The sequence below is a fragment of the Equus przewalskii genome, chromosome 17, assembly GCF_037783145.1.
Source record: "Equus przewalskii isolate Varuska chromosome 17, EquPr2, whole genome shotgun sequence".
In the NCBI taxonomy this organism is placed as follows: domain Eukaryota; kingdom Metazoa; phylum Chordata; class Mammalia; order Perissodactyla; family Equidae; genus Equus; species Equus przewalskii.
Genome location: NC_091847.1, coordinates 21,516,992 through 21,542,914, shown reverse-complemented (window position 1 = coordinate 21,542,914; position 25,923 = coordinate 21,516,992). Strand labels below are relative to the sequence as shown.

At 40.8% G+C, this 25,923-nt stretch overlaps 1 protein-coding gene across 9 annotated transcripts in view; it reads right to left on the bottom strand.

Annotated features, from left to right (window-relative positions):
- Nucleotides 1-16,911, bottom strand: part of SPOPL (speckle type BTB/POZ protein like) — a 79,075-nt gene extending 62,164 nt beyond the window's left edge. For 2 of the 9 annotated variants that reach the window (XM_070581254.1, XM_070581257.1), the window contains exon 1: nt 10,864-11,108. The gene's annotated coding sequence lies outside the window, so the exon portion shown is untranslated. Of the gene's footprint in view, nt 1-10,863; nt 11,200-16,057 lie in introns of those variants that run through there. The other 7 variants (XM_070581255.1, XM_070581253.1, XM_070581252.1 and 4 more) reach the window with 7 other exon arrangements.
- Between the last annotated feature and the right edge of the window lie 9,012 nt (nt 16,912-25,923).

The window sequence follows — 25,923 nt, the reverse complement described above, 5'->3', positions numbered from 1 at the left end:
AAGTCTATATGTGTTTTTTAACAGAAAAAAATCAATACGATTCCCCAAAGGTACAGGAATGGTGCTTCTCCGACATAAGACTCTAATGCGATCTACATTCACTGAGGAATGAGAAGAGACTAACCACCATTCTAACACTGAAAAAGATACACATGCAAAAATATTTTTTGCATCCTTGGTTTTATACATATTAGGTAATACTGCCTTCTGTGACACAAGATAAACTCCATAAATAACAAGAAATTAAATATAAAACAACACAAACCATACTGTGGGCATATGGTAAAATTTTGTCTATTTTCAAGTTCTGAAAACTGAGTAAGCTCTGCTGTGTAGATAGTGTTTCCCTTACTTAAGGGTTAGCAAAACCTCACAAAATAATGAATGAACACAACCTACAATCTGGGTAGACAGTCAAGTAAGAGCAAGTGCATTCCAGCATTGTGTAATCAGAGCTTTGGGACAATGTTGCAGACTCACTCAATAAAAGAGCCTACAAAACTTTTCACTAGCTTGCAAAATCTTAAAACCTTTCTCATGTTTAGCAATAGTTAGGCAGAAATGCACGATAGAAAGCCAGAAACTATACAGTGAAGCTATAATTTTCATGACAGTCTCATTTTCCTTAAATTATACTTAAATTTGTTTTATATTCTGCATCTTATCAACTGACAAGGCAACCAGAATCATCTGATGGGTTTTGTGAAAATAAATATGTCTCTACTCCACTTTCCATTGGTGTGCACGTGGGAGAGGTATGTAGGTATGAGTGGGGAAAGGAGTCATATTCATTTTGAAAAACCAGCCTATTCACAATACAATACCACTTTACACCCACGAGAATGGCTAAATAAATGAGACAAAATCAAGCAAAAGTTGCAGAGTATGTGGAACAAATGGAATGCTCATTCACTACTGATGTGACTATAAATTGGTATTACCACTTCGGAAAACAGTAATATATACTAAAATTGAACATAAGCACACACCATAGCCCAACAATTCCATTACAAGGTACATATCCTACAGAAATGTATACATGTGTACCAAAAGATATGTACAAGAATATTCTATAAGGACACTATTCACTGTGGCTCAAAACAGAAAACCACCTAGATGTTCATCAACAGTAGAATGGGTAAATTACAGTATATATAGTCACATAACGGAATGGAATACTACAGAATGAGAATGAATAAGCTACTGCTACACACTACATGGATGGATCACATAAAAATAAATGTTTAGTGGGGCTGGCCCTGTGGCATAGTGGTTAAGTTTGGCGTGCTCCCCCTGGCAGCCTGGGTTTGCAGCTTTGGATCCCGGGCACAGGCCTACACCACTCGTCAGCCATGCTACGGCAGCAACCCACATATAAAGTGGAGGAAGACTCGCAACAAATGTTAGCTCAGGGCTATTCTTCCTCAGTAAAATAATAAACAAATAAATAGAAATAAATGTTTAGGGTAAGAAGCCAGAAACAAGGGTGTACATGCTGTATGATGCTATGTGCATGTCTTTGAACGTGTGTTTCAATAAAAATTTACCTAAAATAAAAAAGCAAATAAAAATTTAATAAATAAATAAGCAGCCTTGATGCCTACATGTTTATAATAAAGTCCTGTGCTATATTCCCTACACCCTAAAATTGGGACAGAATACTTTTTTGAACCTTCTCTTGTGCTAATTTAAAACATTTTATATTAAAATAAAGGCGGCTATATTACAGTAATAGAATGCAAGAATTGAATTCTTTGAGAAGAAAACACTAATCTGACAAGGATTTTAACACCAAAGCTCTCCCACTCCACTACTACCTTGACCACACTCAGATCTTCACCTCCCTTCCATCTGCCAAGAGCTCACTCTTCTCTGCTATTTACTTAGTAGAAACATTTGAAAAGTAATGACCTAACCTAGCAGAGTAGTTGGGAGGATTAAAACAAAAGGAGTATGTATACAAAGTTTTCAGCACTGTGCCTAAGCACTCAATGAGTGGACAGTATTAATAAATCCCAAATAGTGAGTCTTCCAGGTCAAAGGCTATTTCCAATTCATCACTGTAAACACAGAACCTGGCATTTAAATGTTGGTCAAAACTATTTGTGGAGTAAATGAATGATGTGAACTCAAAACAGAAAAAGGACAAAATAAAAACAAGGCAAAAGTGGGAATGTGGGAAAAATCAAGAAGTTCAAAGGAAAGTCTTAACCTATTTTTGTTTTCAGGGTATATGACAAGATTTTAAATCTCAAATGAACCAACAAAATCATGTACATATAAAACCACTAAAATAAACAAAAACTTCCTCAGTATTACTTTTCCTCCATATACTTCAAAATGTAGAAGTGGGATGTTTTAACTAAAATTAAATATAGTTCTTTAATACTGAAACTCTTTAAAAGTATTTCAGAATGAATTCCTTATGAGGTTGACAGGCATCATAAGTATATCACAGGTTATTTTCAAGACATCCATCATAGCCTGTCAATATTCTAACTAAATATGTCATAACAGAGATGAAAGGAAAGCAGATTTCAGCTGAACTTTTATACAGTATTATTTCTATGAAAATAAAAACGCTAATTAGATACCAAAATCATCAAGACTGGGGGTGGCCCAGTGGTGCAGTGGTTAAATTCGTGCACTCCACTTTGGCGGCCCAGGGTTCACAGGTCAGGATCCCAGGTGCAGACCGAGGACTGCTTGTCAAGCCACGCTGTGGTGGCATCCAACATAAAGTAGAGGAAGATCAGCACGGATATTAGCTCACTGACAATCTTTCTCAAGCAAAAAGAGGAAGATTGGCAACAGAACTTAGCCTAGGGCCAAATTCCTCACCAAAAAAAAAAAAAAAACCCCTCAGGACTGCAATCTTACAAATCAATAAAATATTTTAATCTTCATTTTGTGCACAAAACACCAACAAACCATTTGATAAGGCCCTCTTTCACTCCTGTGTAAGCATATCATCTATCTACATATCTTAGATCAGAAATATCATCACCGTTTGGATTAACCAACATTTATACAAAGCACTTAACTATGTGGAAAACACTATTCTAAATGTAAGCATAACTCATTTAGTTCTTACAACAACTTTTATGAGGTAGGTACCATTCTCATTTCCGTTTTATAGATGAGAACACTGAGGCAGAGAAGCTAAGTAAGTTGCCTAAAGTGACAAAGTTATTGAATAGCAGACTGGATGCACACTCAACCTGTATGCTATGCTGCCTAGAGAGTTCTGAAGAAAAGCAGACTAAATTTATCCTGACCTCATTTGATGCTGGGAGGCTGGTTATTTTGAGGACCTAGGCTGATAACCATAAAACAAGGGAGCTCTAATGTCACGTTTCATTAATTCTAAGATACTCATTTTTTTCATATTTTAATATTCTGAAATGGATGGCATATTACAGTTGTAATTGACAGTGCTCTCTCTCTTTGGGGTACATAAAATCACAGTGCACCTGGTAACTGATGGAAAGTACAACTCAAAAACTTCTGGTAGGGGCTGGCCTGGTGGCGTAGTGGTTAAGGTTCATGTGCGCTGCTTTAGTGGCTTTGGTTTCATGGGTTTGGATCCTGGGTGCAGACCTATACATTGCTCATCAAGCCATGCTGTGGTGGTGTCCCACATACAAAATACAGGAATATTGGCACAGATGTTAGCTCAGGGACAATCTTCTTCAAGCAAAAAGAGGAAGACTGGCAACAGAAGTTAGCTCAAGGCCAAATCTTCCTCATCAAAAATTAAAAAAATTAAAAAAAAACTTACAGTATTATCTATATCTCATGGGTTAGTGACAAGTAAATGAGATAAAATATCTAAAGTACTTGACAGAGTGTCTGGTACAAGAGCTTTAAAAAGGGTAGTTCTTCCCTTTAAACCAAAATGATCTATGAGGAAATTCTATGTAATGACGTCTTTCTACTGTAGTAAGTTGTCAGTTTCTCAGGCGATGTTCAAATAAACCTGGTTATACTCTGCTGGGAAAAAACACTGGTTTCATTATACAATTGGATGAAAAAATTTTTGTTGATAAAGGACTTGGGGTGGGGAGAGACAGACAGACAAAACAACAGTGAAAATAAGATACCTGAGAAAAGTAAAACTATCAACAGTAAAGTATAAATCAAGATAACTCTTGATTCAAGTCAGTTCTCAAATGTTATTGACAAAATGCTCACAAGAAAAAAAAAAAATAAATTTGCTTCAGAAAACACACCCAGAAGGGAAACAATGGTATCTTCTTTGTTAACAAATCTCAAATAATACTTAAAAAGCATCATACTACTTTTCAGGTATACCACAACCTTTGAGCTCTTACATTACCTAAAATGAGAGGGAAACCTCTCTTTCTTGTTTTTGTTCTTAATAGTTATTCCTAATTATTTTTATTCCTATATCTAATAAAGGATGAAAGCAAATACAACAACCCCAAAAGGGTTTGTGTGTGTTTGTGGGGAGGGTATTTTCTAAGTATACTCATATTGCACACACGAATTATTTCCATCATACTTGCACTTCAGGTATACAAATAACCCATCCCAATCATGGTTTGAGATAATGCAATTTTATATTAATAGACAAAAACTTTTTTAATCTGCTTTTACCTATACAAAGTTCTGTTTCACAGTTATATAACTCAATTCAGAATATAATGCTAACAATTATTCTGTCCTTCCTTAGAACATGTAAGTAAGTATGAAGAATATCAGAGCAGCTCCACTTACGTATATAAATAAAAGGCCTGGAATAGTGTACCTGTAAGAACCACAATAATATATGAAAAGCATACAGCTGTTACACAAGAATTTAGTGCGATTTAAAAACTAAAAACCAGGGAGAAGGCAAGAGCAAAAGATACTAAAGCTAGCAAGAACTAGTAAAAATAAACTTTAAAAGTTACAGATTTTCTTAATATGAAATTTAAGGAAGGTTGTCGTAGAAGGTCAGAATAACATGACAATGTTTCTACAATAACTCACGAAGGTATCTCAGAAGCAAGTTTTGATAGAGCCCACTCCCCTTTTATTTTAAAGCAGATGTCTTCTAGAATCTTAATTTACTGTGCTTTTAAAATCCATTTTAACATCATTTTCTCTTCTAACACACTATTTTCTATGAGACTTGGATCTTGCCAACTGAGGTTTTGCCACCTACAGCACTCTTCAGAAAGCAATCCCTGCAATTGAACCGTGTTCTACTAAGGTGCAAGAGATCAGTCTAAGGACACTTAGACAACTATCTCCAACAGTATTTAAGGTATCGAGGACTGTTCTTATTCTACTGAGCCCAAAAGCACCATCACTGACCAGATACCTGAGGTTTAGTAGTCAACTCTTCATAATCCTTACCTAGGCCTTCAGTTTCAACTTTTTAAATTTGAGAAAAAGTTATATGTATAAAATTTCTCCCCCAAAAAATCACTAAAGTGTAACCAAAATATCTGAGTTATGCTATCAGTTACTTAATGATTCTATAAGTATAGGTGTAATATATAAACTATAAAGCTAACTAGCAAAAATAAAACATAACCTTGGACAATAAATACTACGACAAAGATTACCTTTAATTTTTTAAGATATTCAGAATATATCTCCATGTTTGTTGGCTACTTGGGTGGTGATGATATTAATTAAAATAGCAAAAAGAAAGAAGTTCAAGAGGAAAACTTTTGAACGACATGGCCAATCTCTCTAACCTACCACCCATATGCTATAGCCACAATTCCTTGCCTTTGCATGCTTTCAAAATATCTAAAATAATCATTTCTTTAAACTCCTCTACCACAGCACAGCCCTCTCCACCTCCCCCATTTGTCTTTTGGAAACACGCTGCCCAAGTGTCATTCTCCTTAGAAAGCCTGCCCTGATGCCCCTTCTCTGTGCTTCCAAGGCAACCTGAGTAAACTGCTATGACAGCCCTAATCACATTATAATGACAAGATTTAACTGTCCATTGCCCCAGCCTCTGAGGTCTAATCGCATTCCTAAAGTCTAGTATTCAATGCCTGATAAATAGTACTTAAAAAAAAAATCCTGTTTGAATATGTTCTAAATGAATGAGTTGTAGAAAGAGAGTTTGAGATGATTATAGAATATCCAGATGGTGAAAAATAAAACCACGGGTCTGAGCTCAGAAAGGAAGATATGGCTCATGCTATAGATATGATAATTTTATCCTAAATTTAGGATTGTTGCTTTGGCAGATTAAAACAAAATTCATCATCAAATAATTTATGGACGGACTGACTACCGAGAAATATAAAATTTTCTTCATGTTGCTAAATCCAGTGTGTACTTTTTAGTTGCCAACTTAACTGATTCCTCAGCTTCATTCAACAGTTGATTAGCCACTCCCTCCTTTTTCAAACAGTCCATTGCCTTGACTTCAGTGACGCCAAGGAAAATTCCTCCAACCTGTGGCTACACCTCCTCAGTCTCCTTTGCTCCATTTCTTTCTCCCAATGTTCAAATGCTGAAGATTCATGTGTCCCTTTATCTTCTCTCTCACTATGCTCTCTCCTTAGGCAATCTCATTCCCCACCTCCCACACTAAGAAGTCAATTATAAACTATATACTGACCCTTCCCAACTGAATTATTCCCCTTCCCAGAAACTAACAAACAAAAACTCTCCTCGTGCAGTAATGCCTATGTTAGGTACAAGAACCACTAACCCTGGAAGTCAGCCTTCTCCTCCTCCTAAATCATCAAATCTAATCCATCACCAAACCTTATCAATTCTACTTCCCAAAAGTCTGTCAAATCCAGCTACTTAACCTCTATCACATTCATCCTGGACCAGGGTTCCACTACCTCTCTAAATTACTAGAATAGCTGAACTCAATTCTACTCAAAGTGTGGTCTATGGACTAACACCAACCCATGAATTATTGTTACTGGTCTGAGACAAGGTAAACACAGAAACTGAGAGGAAGCATGTAGAAATTTTTATAGCAATTTAACACTGCCACAACATCCATTTTACTCTGTTACTAAAGTACCAGTATGGATTAGAATACAAAACAGGTCCTTCACCAGCTGAGTCTGAGAAGCAGTGGCCTAACTAGTCTCCCTGCACTTACACTTGCCTCTCAATCTGTCCTCCACACAGCAGTCGAGTGATGCTTTTAAAGCAAAAATTTAAGCAACTTATTCAGCAGTTTAACATTCTCCAGTAGCTTCCCCATTGCTCTTAGGATTAAGTACAAAATGCTTAGCAATGATTGACCATTGTGATCTGCTCCAGTCTCATTTCACATCACCCAGCTTCATTTGCTAAGGCCCAGCCCCTAAAGCACTTTTCAGTTCTAGAAAGCTGAAATTGCCAACAGCACGTGGGTAACTCCAGTTCATCCTTCAGGTTTCAGCCTAAAGGTCGTTTCCTCAGAGAAGCATTCTCTGATAGACTAGTGGGCTTTTGTTTTTTATAATAATTTCCCTTTGTGGCAATTATCATAACTGTAATTATTTTTGAAATTATTTGTTTGGGTTCTTTTATTCCCCCAAAGTCTTTTACCTCCATGAATCCAGCTACACCTTTTCCATTAATGCGTGTCACCAGAGCCTAGCACAGTGCCTGGCACACATCAGTTATCAATAAACTTTTGCTAAGTAAATAAATCCAAGTTAGGAAACAAAGTGGTGAGCAGGACCACTAAATGCAAATGTCTTCAATATCTAATTATATATAAAACTTGGGAAAAGTCGGTGTACCAGACGCATTATCAAAGCTAAATCTTCTTTACTTCCCTAAACAACCTATAAGACAGGGAAACCTGTGTCGAGATTTAAAAAAATTTTTTTCCACAAAGGTGAAGAACCTTGCCTAAAGTAGCCAACAAAAAATTGGAAGGTTTGGGAGACAACCCAGGGTAATAGACTCTACAACCATACTGCCTGGCTCCATTGCTTACTTAGCTGTGTGATCTGTGCAAGAGAAGTACTGTTTCTCATGTTCCTCATTTGTGAAATGGAGATACAATAAAGGCTTCTTCAAAGGACTGTTATGAGGTTTAAACAAGTTAATATATATAAATCATATGAAACAGTGCCTGGCACAGTGTTTTCTAAGTGTCAGCAATTATCATTATCTTTGATATTACCAGTGCTCTCATAAATTTTATCCGCTTACTTGCTTACTGTCTGTCAGTGCCAAACTGAAATTTAAACTGCAAAACAAGCAGAATTTGTATTATTATTCTCTGATGGAGCTTTTGTCAAGCAAGGTTCTGTAAGAACAAAGCCATACACAAACTGAAGTAAGTGACTATTTCCTCAGTTGTCTCTCTCAAGGATGGTATGGAGCTAGCCCCCTTTTAGGTGCTCAGGAGAGGAGTTAATTCACTACATCCTTGGGATGCCTGAGAGCATTAGGGCTTGATATTCACTGGAACCCTGGTTGAGAGGGGCTGCTCTTGTGCATCCCCAATACCTAGCATGAAGTAGGGGCTCATTAAATGTTTCTGGAAAGAATGAATATTTACAAAAACCAAAGGAATAGTGCTTTGCACAGAGTAGATGTAAATGTCACTTCGATTCTACTCCTTCAAAGTTCCGATAAACTTTAAAAGTCTGATAATAGGTGAGTCATTTTTCTTGAGCCAGGGCTGCCTGTGTTAGCCAAAGCCAAAAATGCAGAATAGACAGTAGGAAAGCCAAGAAGCAAAGAAACCAATGTTGGCAAGAACTATGTAGCAATAGTAAGAAACAGAAATAGGTGGAGGATAGGTGGAATCTGGATATGCAGGGGAAAGAGCAAAGGTTATTCTAGGCCAGGGAATAGCTTAAGCAAAGGCAGTGTCTCCCAAAGTTTGGAGTACACCCCATTGGTGACACAAAAAATGATTTTAGGCTATACATGGGCAAACATTTTTATTTTGATAGTTGCATATGTACATATTTTTAAGTGTAACTAGGACAGCAAATTGTGATTTCAAATTTTTACTATTTATAACACTAAAGTAAACAGTACCTATTTGGATTTTTTTTAAGTGAGTTGTTCAAAAAAATGTATCAAGAAAATAATAATGCACAGGAGGTAAGCTAATATGACAAAAATGGTCACGATTTTAAAGAGTAAGTAAAATTTGGGAAACATCAAAGCATGGTCATGTGAGTAAACATAACACATTAAGACAGAAAAGCCACCAGTCTTCTGAATAAAGCCAAAGCTCCATCTTGAGTAGCAACCCAACATAAAGGACAGATGGGTGTGAGAACCCCATCAGTTCTGAGTATTGAATTTGCAGCACTAAAACTCTTATCTGAAAAATCCTCATTCCCCATCATAATAAATCTAGTATATATTTCAACTTCATTTATTCTCAAAACAAAGATAACATTTTTAACTTTTCAAACAGATGTCTGAAATTGGGACTGACCTGCTTCTAGCCTGGTAACTTAGCTGAAAATAGGGAGCTAAAACTCTGTACTTTCCACACCAGAAAGAATTAATTTATACAAATGAAATAAGAATACAAAATATGAATCATATCTACATCGAAAAGTGTTAAACGAAAAAGGCAGCTTTCCTGTCCCACCTTCTCCTCTCAAAATTTACCTACCAACAGCCAAACCAAGTCAAGCTAAGAGATGATAATAAAGAACATTTATCGAACGCTCACCATGTGCCAGGCACTGTTGCATTTTACCTACATTAAGTTATGCAATTATCGCCACCATCTTATGAAATATATCACTCTTCTCATTTTATAGCTGTAAGAACACTGAGACACAGAGAGATTAAATAACTTGCCTAAGGCCAGAGCTGGGAGATAGCAAGGCAAGGGTTTAGACCCTGGCAGTTCAGCTGCAGAGTCTGAGCTCTTAACCACTAGGCACCATTTCTCTCAAGAATAACAGGATGAGAATTTGAAATATTCCACCTTTCCCATTATGGCAGGAGAGATGCAATTTCCCAACGTACGAACGTTTTATGACAAGCTTCCAGTCTAAGACACAGTGGATTCAGCTGTAAGGAGGAACTGGGAAGACAAGTAATATAATGGAACAACCTAGGCCCAGGATTATGCAAATGCAGACAAAGCACCAGAAGCCTCAAAAGTATGGTTGAATGACACTATTCACAGGGAAAGAAGCCAAAAGTTGGGATAAGCAAAAGGTGAATCTTATTTCTGCTAGATCTATTACTGTTTTGAGGGAGAAAATCCTACCATCCCCTTCCCTTTATGTGATTCAGTACACAAATACACAGACTCAAGAGGAGGAATCAGGAGACAGGACAGCAGAAGGAAACAGGAAGGGGGAAACTCAAGACTCAGACCCTGAACAGCAGAGTTGACTCGAAGTACCCTGGTAAATGTGAGAGAGAAGTAATGAGAGGGAAAGGTGTACTCAGAGGGAGCGAGGCTGAGGGCATCCACGGGGGTGGAGGTACTGAGTGGTCTGGCTGGGGAACTGAGAATTCACCATAAAATGGGGTAAGAGGGATGATAACTGCGAGTGTGTCTGTCTGGGATGAGGAGTTAGGGATGTGGACGCCGTGGGGGGTGGGGGGCGTATTACTTGCTTTGGGCGGAACTCAGGGTGCGAAGGAAAAGAGACAAGGTATAAAGGGGCGGGCATGTGGAGGAAAGTCAGGGGGATCCTGGTAGGCGAAGGCTGGGAAATCAATGGGGGGGGGGCATCACAGGGGAGTAAGGGAGGGCGGGCCGGGGGGCGGAGGGTGGGGCTGCGGGGCGGGGGCGAAAGGTAGCCCCTCAGAAAAGGGAAGGAGCGCCGCAGGAGTGGGGGTCCGGGACCAAGAGGAAGGGGGCGCAGGCGAGTCCTGGGGGGAAGGGGGCAGCGGCCCGGGCTGCGGCGGGGACCCCGGAGGAGGAGGGGCACCTACCCGGACGTGCGGGGCGGCAGCGGCCAGTCCCGGCGGCGGCTTCTCTCCAGCTGAGGCGGCCCCGGGAGCCCGAAGCTGCGGCGGCCGCGGCGGCGGAGGTGATGGCGGCGAGTCCCTGTGGCGGCCGCCTCCGCCGAACCGCATCCCTCCTCCCCGGCCCGCCCTCCTTCCCTATCTCCAGCTCCTAAACTTCTTCCCCGGGATAAACAAACCCGCCGCCAGGGGCGGCCGCCTCCGCCGCTCCCGCCCCCTCGCAGCCTCCCCCCGCCCCGGGCCCGTCCGGGCTCCGGCTTCCGAGTTGCGACTCCAGCCCCGGCCCCAGCTCGCAAGAGCGCTTGCGCGCGGCGGCGGCGTCGGCTCGCGAGGCTTTACCCCCCCACCCTCGCGCGCCGCCACTTCCGGGCCGGCCCGGATCCGCCGCCGGGTTTTGCAGATAGCCGCTGTCGCCCCCGCCTGCGACGGGCGTTGGGCTCTCTCTGGCCGAGGGGTGCGTCTCGGGCCGGTCTGAAAGCACGACGAGGGCCCCAGGTTTTACGGGGACCCCCCTCTTCGGCCCAACATACAACTTTCTTTGCCCTCAAAAGCTCCACCGATAACGCCTCCTAACTGGTTTGATCCACGTAGGATGCGAAAGGCGACCACGGTTCCGAGCACGATTTCCTTGGGGCTGTAACAGGCTAGAAAGCCAAGGCACAACTTTACTGAGCCCTTGCAGAGGGCCCAGAAGTGTATGAACTGCTAAAACAAAAACAGCGGTACACAGTCCAACGAGAAATAAAAACCACAGTCTGCGTAGACAAAGTGCCCCAGTGGAACGGTGGGAGGAGATGAGCCTCTGATGGGAAGTCTCAGGAAGGGTTCCGCCTAGGGGCGGCCGAGGATGCTTGAGAAGCACGGAAGAGCAGGCGGCATCGCAAGACGGGACGCTTGTCAACAAAGGTGTATCTAAGCAAATGTTTGAAGAGGCAGACGAGGGCACGAACTCGTGGAGTTTAGAGGAAGAGGTGAAAAAACTTTATTCAGCGCACCTGGGGGAGAAAGATACTTGATCTAGAATATTCTCATTAAAGAGGTTTGAAGGACTAACAATTCAGGCTTTGCCAGAGCAGACACAAATATCGTTTAAGGACCCCAAAACCTTTCACTTGGCGCATCATTCAACTGTTTATCTGGTTTCGCAAGAAAAGGAGAGACGGGTGGAAAAAAATATTGTTTTACTATGTGTTGAGCACTGTAAGCACACGCTTGTATCTTGTTTTACTACGCTCACCTTGTTTACAATTTCACGGCAGAAATTATTCCCGTTTTACGGATAAAATAACTGAGGATCAGAAATAACTCACTCATCCAAGGGTTACTGGAGTTTGAACACTGGGAAAGCAGATCCCCTCACTTCAAATTAGCACTACCTTGGCAATCTTATTCACGTATTTAACACACAAAACCTGCGTGGGATACAACCAAGGGCAAAGAATTTCAGAAAACAGATCAGCGTAACCACAGAGTTCAAAATTGCCTTAGGCCAAGAGTTAAGAAACAGAAGTGAAAGTAAGCATTGGTGTGCTCAGGACTAGTGGGGAGAGGAAATATTAGTGCAAAATTTCACGTTCTCCAAACTTGAACAAAGAACAGTAAAACTATTTGCCGTACTCGTGGGTCTGTGTTAACTTTATGATATGTGACAGAAACAATGTTACATGTAATTTTTGCCCAGGCCTTTTAGCTGTTTCAACCCCTTAATATTGTATCACACCTTCTCTTTCACTAATCAATCATGATTAGGCACTAATAAATGGAATATGCTCAAGGAATCAAGTTATAATAAATTCTTCAAGTAGATTTCTAATTGGGAGTTAAGAAATGAGTGACACTTGGTGACCCTTGACATTTAACTGGTTTTAGTTGGGGAGTTGTTGGATAAACTTCCACCAAAAAGATGTCAAATAGCTGATCAGGGTATTCTCGTAGATTCTTTTCTCTAGGCTTGAACTCCTTTGACAAATAAAAATGGCAAGCAATAGGATATATTGGAGAATATGAGGAAGCCATTTGGTATAAACCTAATTCGGCCTGACCTTGTCTTTCCAAAAGGGCCTGACCGTGGCCGTTGAGCATGCATTGTATATCTGCTTTAGAGATTCCCTATGGCAAGAGCAAAAGGCCCTTGAGGTAAAGGTCCAACTTCCCTCCCCCTCCCAACGTTGGCGTCTCCTTAAGAATTAAGCATCTTTCCTTAGGCTAGGAACTGATTGCTGCGCTCACCTGTGACCGCCCAGCTCGAGATGATAGACTTTGCCTCCTGCTACGCCCATCAAGATAGCAGACCCACTACCTGCTGTGTCCATCGAGTGCTGTGCCGACAGGGCAATCTTGTGACTATTGTGGGAGGGACATTTCAATCATATGTGAAACGCCCTGTTTGGGGGTATATAACCACTCTGTGCACCCCATTTCTTCGGTGCCCTTTCTTCCTTTGGGGCCATGGTCCTCAGATTTCAGCTCAGAATAAACTCGCCCAAATTTTCATTTACAGATTGGTTATGGATTATTTTCGTCGACACCTTGCAGTGTTAGGATATACTATTCTTTTCCTTGCTTTATCCACTGATAAAGTAATGGTAAATAGTAAGAGTAAATATGGCTTGTAAGTAATGCTGATAAAACTGTGATGGTATGGCAAAGCGACAAATGCCCTGTGGTCAATTAGCTTAGATTAGAGCTTAGTGCTGTGTTGTCAGTCCCCTAAAGAACTACGTTTCTTGATTTGATTTCCTGCTTACTGGATACCTATTGGAAAACTAGACTATTACAGTAGGCTTGACTCTATTGCTGTCATAAGTGACTTTTAAAAATAGAGAAATCAGGAATAGCTTTATCACTGATGTGGAGCATAAAGTATTTCCACCAGTTATGTGTCAGGCTTTGCGCTGCTTTATGCATTAGTCAACTCCTTAGACACCAAGAAAGTTCATGATGCTCATTTTGCTACTCATTGTCAATTTTCTGTAGGAAACCATCCAGATTGCTCAGTGGATGTCGCTGACTTGGAAGTTCTACTTATTGTAATTAATAAGTTGGCAATTAGTAAAGATCAGAATAGCCATTCTCTGAGCTTAATGAGCACAGGTGAAGATCAGACTTTGGATCTTCTTGACCCAACCCTATGAGGCTCTGTCTGAAGAGCCAACCAAGCATTCCACTTTGATCTTTTAGTGACTGCAGGATCTTCTTCCTCTTTTTTATTGTTAGTTGTTTTTTTGCTGAGGAAGATTCATCCTGAGCTAACATCTGTTGCCAATCTTCCTCTTTTTGCTTGAGGAAGAGTCATCCTGAGCTAACATCTGTTGCCAATCTTCCTCTTTTTGCTTGAGGAAGAGTCATCCTGAGCTAACATCTGTGCCAATCTTTCTCTATTTTGTATGGGTTGCTGCCTCAGCGTGGCCGCCAATGAGTGGCGTAGGTCTGTGCCTGGGACCCAAACCGGGGCGCCAAAGCAGAGAGCACTAAATTTAACCACTAGGCCATGGGGCCAGCCCCATTATTCGTCTTTTCTAAATTAAAATTACAGATGCTCCCCTTTCACAGCTGGGTATGCACAATGGACTTGCTACTATCTTCCAGACCACCACTTCTTTTGTACTATCATTTTCCGATTCTGGTTATCAAAAACTAAAGCATATAGTGACAAACAATTCACAAATCCATTATTATCTTCTGTTTAGAGGTCAAAAAAAGTGGTAATATGCTTGTTAGCAAACATGGTCTACTTGGTGAATCCTAAGTGATGTACTCTCTGAGCTTCCCTGGACATTTTGCTCATACCCTACCCTTTTTATTTTTATTTTTGAGGAAGATGAGCCCTGGGCTAACTACTGCCAGTCCTCCTCTTTTATTGCTGAGGAAGCCTGGCCCTGAGCTAACATCGTGCCCATCTTCCTCTACTTTATACGTGGGACACCTACCACAGCACGGTGTGCCAAGCAGTGGTATGTCTGCACCCGGGATCCGAACCAGCGAACCCCAGGCCGCCAAGAAGCGGAACGTGCGAACTTAACCGCTGCGCCACCGGGCCGGCCCTACCCTACCCTTTTTAAAGTGGTCCACCAAGCTCTTCTTTCCTAGTGAGCTGGCTTCCCCATATTTTTCTAACTATTATCCCCTCCTATCTTAAATTTTCTTTAAGGGAACCCAACTCAGGCCTTACATCTATAAGCTAACACTTGTGGTCAGACATTTAAAATAACATTTAGCTTTTGGAACTTATGTGGAAAGAAAAGAACAACTTGTTTGCTAATTATTTTTCACTGTTATAAATATTAGGCCTTTTACCTGTGAGAACACACTAAAACCCTTGTTTAATAACTTGTAAGTTATCTTACATGTAATTTCATTTCTTTTCCCCTGTCTCCATTTCTTTATCTCTGGCTTTTCACCTTGCTTGAGAATTCCTAGTTTTGTAGTACTTCTGCATTATATGATACTCACTTTTTAAGGATCCAAAAACTACAGAACCCTAGCATTATACCTACAACCCTTGCGTAATGATGCCAATAGCAAAAAAGTGCTGGAAAGTTTGATGTACTTATCACTCAAAAATCATTCCCAGAAAACTAAGAACAGGGCCCATCCAGAATTCTGAGACCAGGATCATTTTTATGTCCTTTGTTTAAGTCCTTCACTGACACCCTTATTTTCGTGTTGCCAGCCATGTTATGTCAAATATTTCGGATGCTCCCTTGTTTCAAATTAAATATGCATTCACATGGTTAACACTTTGGTCCTTTAGATCATCTGTTGGGTCTACTATAGGAGAACTGATCTTTCTTGTTGTCTTCTATCACTGTGTGAAGAGTAAGGCTTGGGTTGCAGTTCACTAGTTTGGTATACTATTACATTTTATAGCCATTCAATTAAGTATTAATATTAATCAGGTTTGAAACATTTTTGAGGCTCTCAAAACACTAGTAATTCCTAGATTCTGGATCAAGAAAGCCCAATGAATGAGAAATAGCAATCCTTCTACCTAGGCAATATATCATCTTGGAAAAATTTTGCCCCCCCCCCACCTGAACGTCCTCTATTCACAATGAAATAGGAAAAAAACAACAAAAATGATCTCTCTTACAAGATTATCCAAACCCCCTACAGCATCCCTCCAGGCGTGCCCTGAGAACTCTCATCCAAGGTCACTTACAGTTGCTGGAAATCTTTTTCTGTGCCAAGATGCAGGCGGTCGCTGCTGCCATGATCTAGTAGTCCCTGATGACCTCTCTCTTCTTCAGCTTGGCCAGCCAAGCTCTGTCTCCTCTGCTAGTGCCCTGGCCCTGCCCCTTTTCTGCTCTCAGGTAACCTGAGAAGTTGCGGTTGATTCTGACCCTGGAGATAGTCCCAGAGGAAGCCTAGAGCTCTCCACTCTGCTCTCCAGCCAGAGGTCACCAGCCTCTGCAGCAGCCCCAAATGCCTCTGGAGGTGCAGCTGCACTGTCTCCTCCTCTTTTATCTCTGCTCAGTCATCACAATGTCTCCGGGTCATGATCTTTGGTCCCCTCCCAGGGAGACACACCCTTCTGCCTATCAAGGCAATTTCTGGCTAGAGGAATTTATTTAAACAGCTGCCTCTGCAACACCCACGGGGTGGTTCCCTGTATCTCTAGTCTTCTTCTCCCTGAAAATTGGAGTTACTTCACTCCACTCCCCTCTGACCCTGACTCAAGAAATGGCAGCTCCACGGCCCTTTCCTCTAGCTACATCAAGGGACAGTGCCTCCAGCACACTCTCGCAGGTGACCTCCTGTTTCACTCAGATTAAGGCAGCCCTCCTCCCAAGACGGAGGCATATAGAATTGGGTCCTATTCCCAGACCAGCAATTTGGAAGTCCTAGAGGGCCCATTGGGTGAGCTCCTGCTGTGTTCCCAGGATTGCCCGGCAGCCAGTCAGACACTAGGTGAACCCCGGGGCCTAGGAAGCTCTGTGCCTCAGTCTTCCTTGGCTCTGATTTTCCACTGCTCTGCTGCCTCCGAAGGACTGAGTTCTCCCGCTCGGTCCTCCCGTCCCTTCTGCTGCCTCCCCGCTTTAGAACTAAGCCCTGCTGCCAGCTGTTGCCAATTCTGCATTCATACCCCTACACAACACGGAGTGGCCACCTGCCACCAGATGGTTCTCTCTGCTATTCCGAGCCCTTTGCTGCCAGCCTGCCTGCCAGATTGGAAACCCTGGTATGGCCATTTCCAAAATTAGAAACCAGACTGTGCTGTCTCCAGGGACACTGTGCCTGCACCTCCCAGTACCAGTCAACTGTCCCAGACACCCTTCCCCAAACCTCCCTTCCCCCTCTGCCCCTCCCCTCCCCCTACATTTCTGGCCTCTGGTGATTTGGGTTTTTGCCTTCCCCTCGTTTGCCCTGTGCATCCTTGCCAAAGTTTTAGCACACTCTTGACCTTCTCTGCTTGAACTATGCCAGGCTGAAGAAAGGCCAACTCAAGGGCTACATAAATCCTGCATATTCTTTTAGAGGCCTCATCCCACATCCTATCAAACACTGGAAAATGTAGCCATGTCCCACATGAAAAATACAATGTTTTGTTATGCAAAATGAAAGATTCATATCATTTTCCTCTTGAAATATTTATTAATTTCACTTTGCAGTTTTCTTTGTATTTTAGAGCCAACACATTTTCTTTTCCAGCTCTCAAACAAATTGATAAAACCTGGAAAAGCTTACGGGCCCTGGGCGCTGTGCCTATAGTGAGAACCTGAGTCTTAAAAAGATTAAAAAAATGGCTCGAGGAGGGAGGGAGGTCAGCACTTTCACACTTGACTCAGTTTCAAGCTCCCCAATCCCCATCATCACTTAAATTTTTCTTCTTCCCAGTTTTTAATAACTGGTTTCTCTGTTTGGTTCCCTGCCTGGGTCACTCATCTTGTACCTGTGCTCCTCACACAGACACTCCCCTTATTTCAAATGCCAGTTGGCTTGCCTGGATTTCACAGCATCACCAGCCCCTGGGTGCCCTTTCACAGCATTCCTTCCACCAGTGAGGAACCAGTAACTTTGGACTATGGCATTTGTTTGCTTGACCCTGTAGACATGATGATGTTCTTTGCAGACTGAACTCTCCTAAGTTTGCAGCTGCATCCAGCTCTCCGGCGGCACCCCCAACTCCAGGAGACAAGGCCAGGACCGCATTTTGGTTGCTTCAGTCTTACCCTCTGCTAGGACCAACCAGCGAAGCCCACTTATGTCTGAGGCACAACAGCTCCCAGAAATCAGACTTTCCGTTTTCCTACTTAAGTGTCTGCTCACATTTCTCTGGGCTTTGGATGGCTCCTTCCCTGAAGGAGGCCTTGTATACCTCAGTCACGTGCAGCATCACTGCCACACTTCTCTGGAGGGTGTCCTGACCACTCATTATCACAGACTGAGAATACATACAAGAAACCAAAATGTCCCAGCAATGACCCCAGATCACATCTAATTATTAACCATTACTTAGCTGAAATAGCCATTAGAAGTTTGGCTTTTACTTTCCAGGATTTCCAGTGTTTATACTAGTGATTCTAGAATTTCAGTATACTTCTTCAAATTGAATGATGTATATTCAGTGCACACAATGAACCAGTGAGGAGGGAGACCTTGCAGCAATACGGTATTGCCTCTTCAGTCTCCTTTCTCAATTTTTTCCCTCCAGAAAAAAGATTAGGCTAGCCTAGGGGCCAGCCCAGTGGTCTAGTGGTTAAGTTTGTGGACTTTGCTTTGGCAGCCTGGGGTTCGTGGATTCGGATCCTGGGCAAGGACTTACACACTGCTCATCACGTCATGCTGTGGTGGCATCCCACATACAAAACAGAGGAAGAGGGGCTGGCCCGGTGGTGCAGCGGTTAAGTTCGCACATTCCGCTTCTTGGCGGCCTGGGGTTTGCTGGTTCGGATCCTGGGTGCGGACATGGCACCACTTGGCATGCCATGCTGTGGTAGACATCCCACGAATAAAGTAGAGGGAGATGGGCATGGGTGTTAGCTCAGGGCCAGTCTTCCTCAGCAAAAAGAGGAGGATTGACAGCAGATGTTAGCTCAGGGCTAATCTTCCTCACCAAAAAAAAAAAAAGAAAAGAAAATTAGACTAGCCTTTTAAAAATCGTGGTCTGTTACAGTCTGCAATCTCGAGAGGAAAGGTGATGAATTTTTTTATTTTCATGTTGTCAAGAGCTCAGAATTTGCTTCTATTTTGAATGTGGAGCCTACTGTGTGCAAAACAGGTGTGACAAAATCCCAGCTTCCTTTCTGAACACCTATTGGAGCTGTGTTCTTTCTTTCTTTCTAGTTTTTATTTCTCTCCGTTTTCATCATTTAAGCATAAAAGGTTTGGACATTTATAAAAAATGTTATTGTGCTTTATTTGTCAAATTCTTTTCCTCTTCTATGTTTTATTTTTATTTTACTTATTTATTTGTTTGGTCCAGGATGGACTTTAGATATGTTTTCCTTGACTTGAAGGAAAACATGATTTACATCCTGGAATAGTCACTTGATGGCTTGAACTAATTTGTGGTGTCCTCCCTGTTTGCCTTCAGATCCCCCCCTTGCCCTTCCCCTACTCTGCTCCACATCTCGGCCAGCTGCTGCAGGCTCTTTGCCAGGCTCCTGTCTCAGCTGGCTTTGTGCTGGGTTAGGTCGATAGAAAGCACTGTCAGGAGCATGGAGGGTGGAAGGAAGAAGGGAGAAGCTAGTGTATTTCTCCCGCTGTCTTTCTGCCTTAGGCACCCTCCCCTGCAGCAACTATGTTTCCTCCAGTTCCTCCATCTCCTGCTGGACAATCCTACCATGGAATCATCCCTGGCAATACCACCTCCTCCCTCTCTCTGGTTTAAAAGGGGAATGGCTTCCTGCGGTGGCTAATCCCTGTATTCTTCTCAGTTTTTCCATCACCTGTGCAGTGGATTCCTTGTATCAAGTTCTCTGTTTGAAGTAATGAGTGTGGTTTCTGTTTTTCTGGTTGGACTCCACACATTTATCCATTTTATGTTTTCATAAGGGTCTTATCCTATTTATAGGAGAAGGAATGATTTTCACAGAGAAACAGTCACTTTAAACTTAGGGATCTATCTGTTCTCCTCCACATGGCTTGTCTGTCATTATTCTTTCTACTCCTTACCTCCCATACTTGCTTTCCCCCTCCCGTAATACCCAGTCCTTGCCTTGTCGCCTCCCACTCTCCATCCTTAGAGCATTATGACATCTGTGTTCTGGAGTCACAACCCCATAGATACCTAACGATTTCCTTTTTTAATTTTTAAATCCCTTTTATATAGTGTTCTTAACAAGAGTGTCACAGCGGTAGGATAGCAAAAAGGGCACTGGATTTTCCGTTTAGAATTTGACTCTGTGTGGACTTACTTGAATCCCTTAGCCTCCTCCTGCACAACAGTGCCCTTGGTAGTAAAACAGGAAAAGATGACTTCTTCATCAGAGCTATGAAGAACAAATGAGACTAAAACATCTGAAAGGATGTTGTAAATGATAAAATGCAAAGCAAGTGTAAGACATTATTTAAAAATAGTAAATGAGTTATTTTTTCCTGAAACGAATATAATTTTAAAAGTTAACAGTGAAGATACTCCTCAACTGGCATTTATCCTGAAGCTTAGTAGCATCCCCCTGCCTTCGTCTAGCACAAGATTTCTCAGTCTCAGTTCTATTGACGTTTGGCACTGGGTGAGTTTGTTGTAGGGGGCTGTCCCGTACATTGTAAAGTGTTCAGTGGAATCCCTGCATCTGTCTGCTAAATGATGATAGCACCTCCTCCTCCGTTTTGACAACCAAAACATCTCTAAGCATTGCCAAATGTCCCCTGGGAAGAAGGAAGGAGCAAAAGCAGCCCAGGTTGAGAACCACTGATCTAATCAAATCTACTTTGAAAAATGTCACCTCTTTTCAATTTAAGTTGTTAAAAAAATAAATAAAGGAGTTTGGCTTTCCAAAGAAGATTTTGCAAAAGGGCTTTTGAAAATGCAGTTCAGGGACTGGCCCCATGGCTGAGTGGTTAAGTTCGCGCACTCTGCTTTGGCGGCCCAGGGTTTCGCCGGTTCACATCCTGGATGTGGACATGGCACCACTCATCAAGCCATGCTGAGGCGGCATCCCACATGCCACAACTAGAAGGACGCACAACTAAAAATACACAACTGTGTACTGGGGGGCTTTGGGAGAAAAATAAAATCTTAAAAAAAAAAGAATACTAGAATACTATTAAAAAAATGTAATTCAGTCATGAAACAACCTATCTTAGAGATCCATATACTCCACAGTGAAAGTCAGTGGTATTGTCATAGCAGTGATTTGTCTTACTAAATATTTCTGTTGGAGAGACTAATCTTCCCGTTGAGTATTATGGTTGGACTACCTAACCAAGATGGGCTTTCTTCATACAATTAATACCTTTTGTAATTTTTACTAGGTATTAAAAAACCACACTAATACTTTATAGCTGACTATCCTATGCTGATATCTTTTGATGACTTTTAAGCCAAGGAAATTCAAATTGAATATTAGTAGGAACACATATGTCAGTCACAATATGACTCATATTCTGGGTCTGCACATGTTTAGACAACCTTGGGTAGCAGCAAGAGTTAGAATTTTATGAGCATCACAGCCAGGACATAATCAGCAGAATCCTTCATATTATTACAATTCCTAATATGATACTCATAACTACCATTGAATTTCTAGGACACTGGAACGAATCATAGATATTTAAAATCTAGGGGCCTGCCTGGTGGCGCAGCAGTTAAGTTTGCTCGTTCTGCTTCGGCGGCCCGTGGTTCGCTGGCTAGGATCCCAGGTACGGACATGGCACCGCTTGGCACGCCATGTTGTGGTAGGTGTCCCACATAGAAAGTGGAGGAAGATGGGCACAAATGTTAGCTCAGGGCCAGTCTTCCTCAGCAAAAAGAGGATTGGCAGCAGATGTTAGCTCAGGGCTAATCTTCCTCAAAGAAATAAAATAAAATAAAATCTAGAAATTATTATTTGAAAAATATTGATCCCAGCCCTCCAAACATGTCTCTTCTAGCTTATATTGTCAATAGGTTTCTAAGACCAGTTTCCTATCTTCAACTACGTCAATTAGCTTTCTTACTAGCTTAAGAAAATATTGACCAAAGCGGATTGTAAAACAGGAGAATCAGGGTATAGTAACAGCACTACTTTTACTGGGAAGACCGAATAGATGTACCATCCGTAACATGAGTATATTGCTAAGCTTTGTGGACATGAGGTCTCCAAGGTTGGTAAAAAGGATACTTACTGCTTCAAGAAAATTAGATTCATTCTCTGATTTTGCATTCCTCTGGTTAATCTTCCCTTGGGGGACTATGGGCCCTCTTTGAAGGATTTATGGGCATTAATATTAATTCCACTATAATTATTAATATTATATATTACTCTTCTCTTAAACATTTTTTTCATAGAGTATTTCAATAAAAATAATCTTATGACTGATGTAAGTGGTGGGAGTTTAAGATGCTCACAGTGCCATTAAGTTGGGCCAGAGAGTTAGGACCCTCTTATTTGTTGTCAGACTATTGAATTTGAATGACTTTGAACCTGGCCAACCTCTACATTCCTTACCATTTCCCCAGTTTATTACTTATTACATCTGGCCTGCAATTTGCCATCTATCAGACCCTTGTGTAGACATTTGGATCTATAAACTCTGCCAGGGCGAAGCTTGGGCTAGCATCTCACACTATAAATGAGTGTTCCCCAGTGAAATTATCTTGTTTCTGGAGAAGGAATCCATTTGAGGTATCAGTGTTTGCCTTGTCTGTTTTTTAAGATCTGGGCGAAAAAAATCTGTGTCAATATATATAGAAATGATCTGAGCCAAATTTCCCATTCTCATTATAATTAAGGAAGGGAAGACATTGATGATGGGCCATTTCAGAGTCCTTCCTGCTACCTCTGATTAACCAAAACTGTATGGCAAAGACAGAATTACAGGGACTTGATTTACCCTCCCACATGTAACAACCAAAACAAAACGAAATGAAAACATTATAAAACATATGAAACAATGCTTTTCAAGACACTGGATATCAGGCAATGAAAGACAGTGATTCTTGAAAGAAAAAAAAAAAAAGCGATGAGACCTACCATTGTCCCAGTGTACTAACTTGAGAGAGTTTTCAGGCCATGACATATGGAAGGGGAACCGATACAAAGCCCAGTTAGGACCATGAATAGAAGAGATACTGGTGAGAGTCCAGGGAGATCAAGGCAGTGAGAATTATTAGAACGAGTGACAATGTGGAGAGAGCTGTAGAGGAAGAACACTGGCAGTCTGCAGAAGGATCCCTGTCAAATTTTCAGCAGAGTCCTGCTCAGCACATGCCTGTGAGGAAACTACATGAGACCCAGGAGAAAAATCATCTGGAAGGAATAGAAAGAACCTGTGCCTGAAGCTCATGCAGAGCCAGGAATAGTGCCTATTCCAACCAGCCAGACCAGAAAAACTCATAAGTCATAAGGCATTGGGTAGATTACTCAAGAAGGTCTTGCCTCTATAGTGGGTAATAATTAGTCCTAGACTGAGGACTGCTCCCAACCTGCCAAATAAACCATGAAAGTAAAACTTAAAAGGATCAAACTTAACATCTAGGGAACTTAACATTGTTCCTGAACAAAGCTCAAGAAGATTTATGAGAATTCAAAAGTATCTATCACCCAAGAAAATAAAATCCACAAAGTACTCATGCAATTAAAGATTACTAGGCATGAAAAGAGATTGGAAAATACAACCCATAATGAGGAGAATAACCAGTCAAAACTGACCCAAAATTGACATAGATGATATAATTAGCTGTGAAGGACCTTAAAACAATTACTGTGACTATAGTCTATATATTCAAAAAGTTGAGTAGAGATTTAAAAAAATCCTAATCAAATTTCTAGAGATGAAAACCATAATGTCTGAGATGAAAAATACACTAGATGGGATTAATAACTAATTAGACAGGGCAGAAGATAAGATTAGTGAATTTGAGGGCTTAGTAATGGAAAGTATCTAAAATGAAGCTCATCTGAGGAAAAAGAATCCAAAAAAATTAAAGAGCTTCGGTGAACTACAGGACAACTTCAAGTGGCCTAATGTATGGGTAATTAGAGTCCTCACAAGAGAAAAGGAGGTAGAGGCAGAAATTTATTTGAGAAAATATGTCCAAAAACTTTCCAAACGTAATGAAAACTATAAATCCATAAATCCCAAAAGCTCAATGAAACTCAATCACAAGAAACAGGAAGAAAATTACACCAAGGTCTATCATCCCCAATATGTTCAAAAATGGTGGATAAAGAAGAAAAACCTAAAAGTATCCAGAGATAAAAGACATGTTATATACAGAGCAACAAAGATAAGAGTGACTTGAGTTTTTTTATTGGAAAAAATCCAAGTGAGACTATAGTGGAACAATGTCTTTTTTTTTTTTTTTTTTTTTTTTTTGCTGAGGAAGACTGGCCCTGAGCTAACATCCATGCTCATCCTCCTCTACTTTTTATGTGGAACACCTACCGCAGCATGGGTTGCCAAGCTGTGCCATGTCCACACCTGGGGTTTGAACCAGTGAACCCTGGGCTGCCGAAGCAGAACATGCAAACTTAACCGCTGTGCCACTGGCCAGCCCCGGAAAAATGTCTTTAAAGTAAGGAAAGGAACAAACTGGTCAGCCTAGAATTGTATGTCCTGCTGAAATATCTTTCAAAAACAATGGTGAAGTAAAGATATTTTCAGACATACAAAAGCTGAAAGAATTTGTTACCAGCAGATGCATACCATAAGAAATGTTATAAGACGTTCCTCAGGCAGAAGGAAAATGATATTAGATGGAAATATGAATATACACAAAAGAATAAAGAGCTCTGGAATTGGTAACTACATGGGTTATATATATAAAACTGTTTTTCATATTCTTTAAATCCTTTAAAAGATAATGTACTATTTAAGCAAAAATAATAACAATGTACTGTGATGTTTATAACATATGTATAAGTAAAATACATGACAACATAGTATAAAGGCCAGGAGGGGAGAAATGGAAATATGCAATTGTAAAATTATTATACTAGAGCTTAAGTGGTATAATATCACTTAAGCATGGACTGTGTAAGACAAAGCAATCATTAAAATAACAAAAAAGCTATTGTGAATCACCTAAGAAAGCAGTAAAATTGGATTCATAAAATAATCCAAAACAAGGTTGATAAAGAGGAAAGGGGGTAACAAAGAATAGCTTTATCAAGGATAAATAGAAAATAAATAGCAAAATGATAGACTCAAACTTAACCATATCAATGATCACATTGAATGTAAATGGTCTAAACCAGTAAAATTGTCAGACTGGATTTAAAAGCAAGATCTACCTATATGCTGCCAACAAGAAATGTGCTTCATATATGACGATGAAAATATGTTAGAGGGATGAAAAAGATATACCATGCTAATACTAGTCGAAAGAAAGCTGTGTGGCCATATTAATATTAGAAAACAAAATTTTCAGAGCAAATAATATTACCAGGCATAATTCCTCAGAATTCTTATGAAATCAAGTTCATTACATAAGGATTATGATGGTCATTTCATAAAGATTAAGTGATCAACTCATCAAGAGGACATAATAATCCTAAAAATTTATGCACCTACTAATGGTGCTTCAAAATACACAAGATAAAAACTGATAGAACTGCAAAGATAAATAGAGAAATTCACAATTAAACTCAGAGATTTCAGTACTCCTCTTAATAATAGAACAAGCAGGCAGAAAATCAACAATGAATAAGGAGACTTGAACAACCCTCATGACCAACTTGAGCTGTTTGACCTTTATACAACACTGCACACAGCAAGAGTGGAATACACATTCTTCTCAAGTGCCAGGAACCATTCACCAAGATAGGTCATATTCTGTGCCATAAAACAAATCTTAAAATTCCAAAAGATCCCAATCATACAGAGTATGTTCTCTGACCACAATAGAATTAAATTAGAAATCAATAACCTAAAGATCCC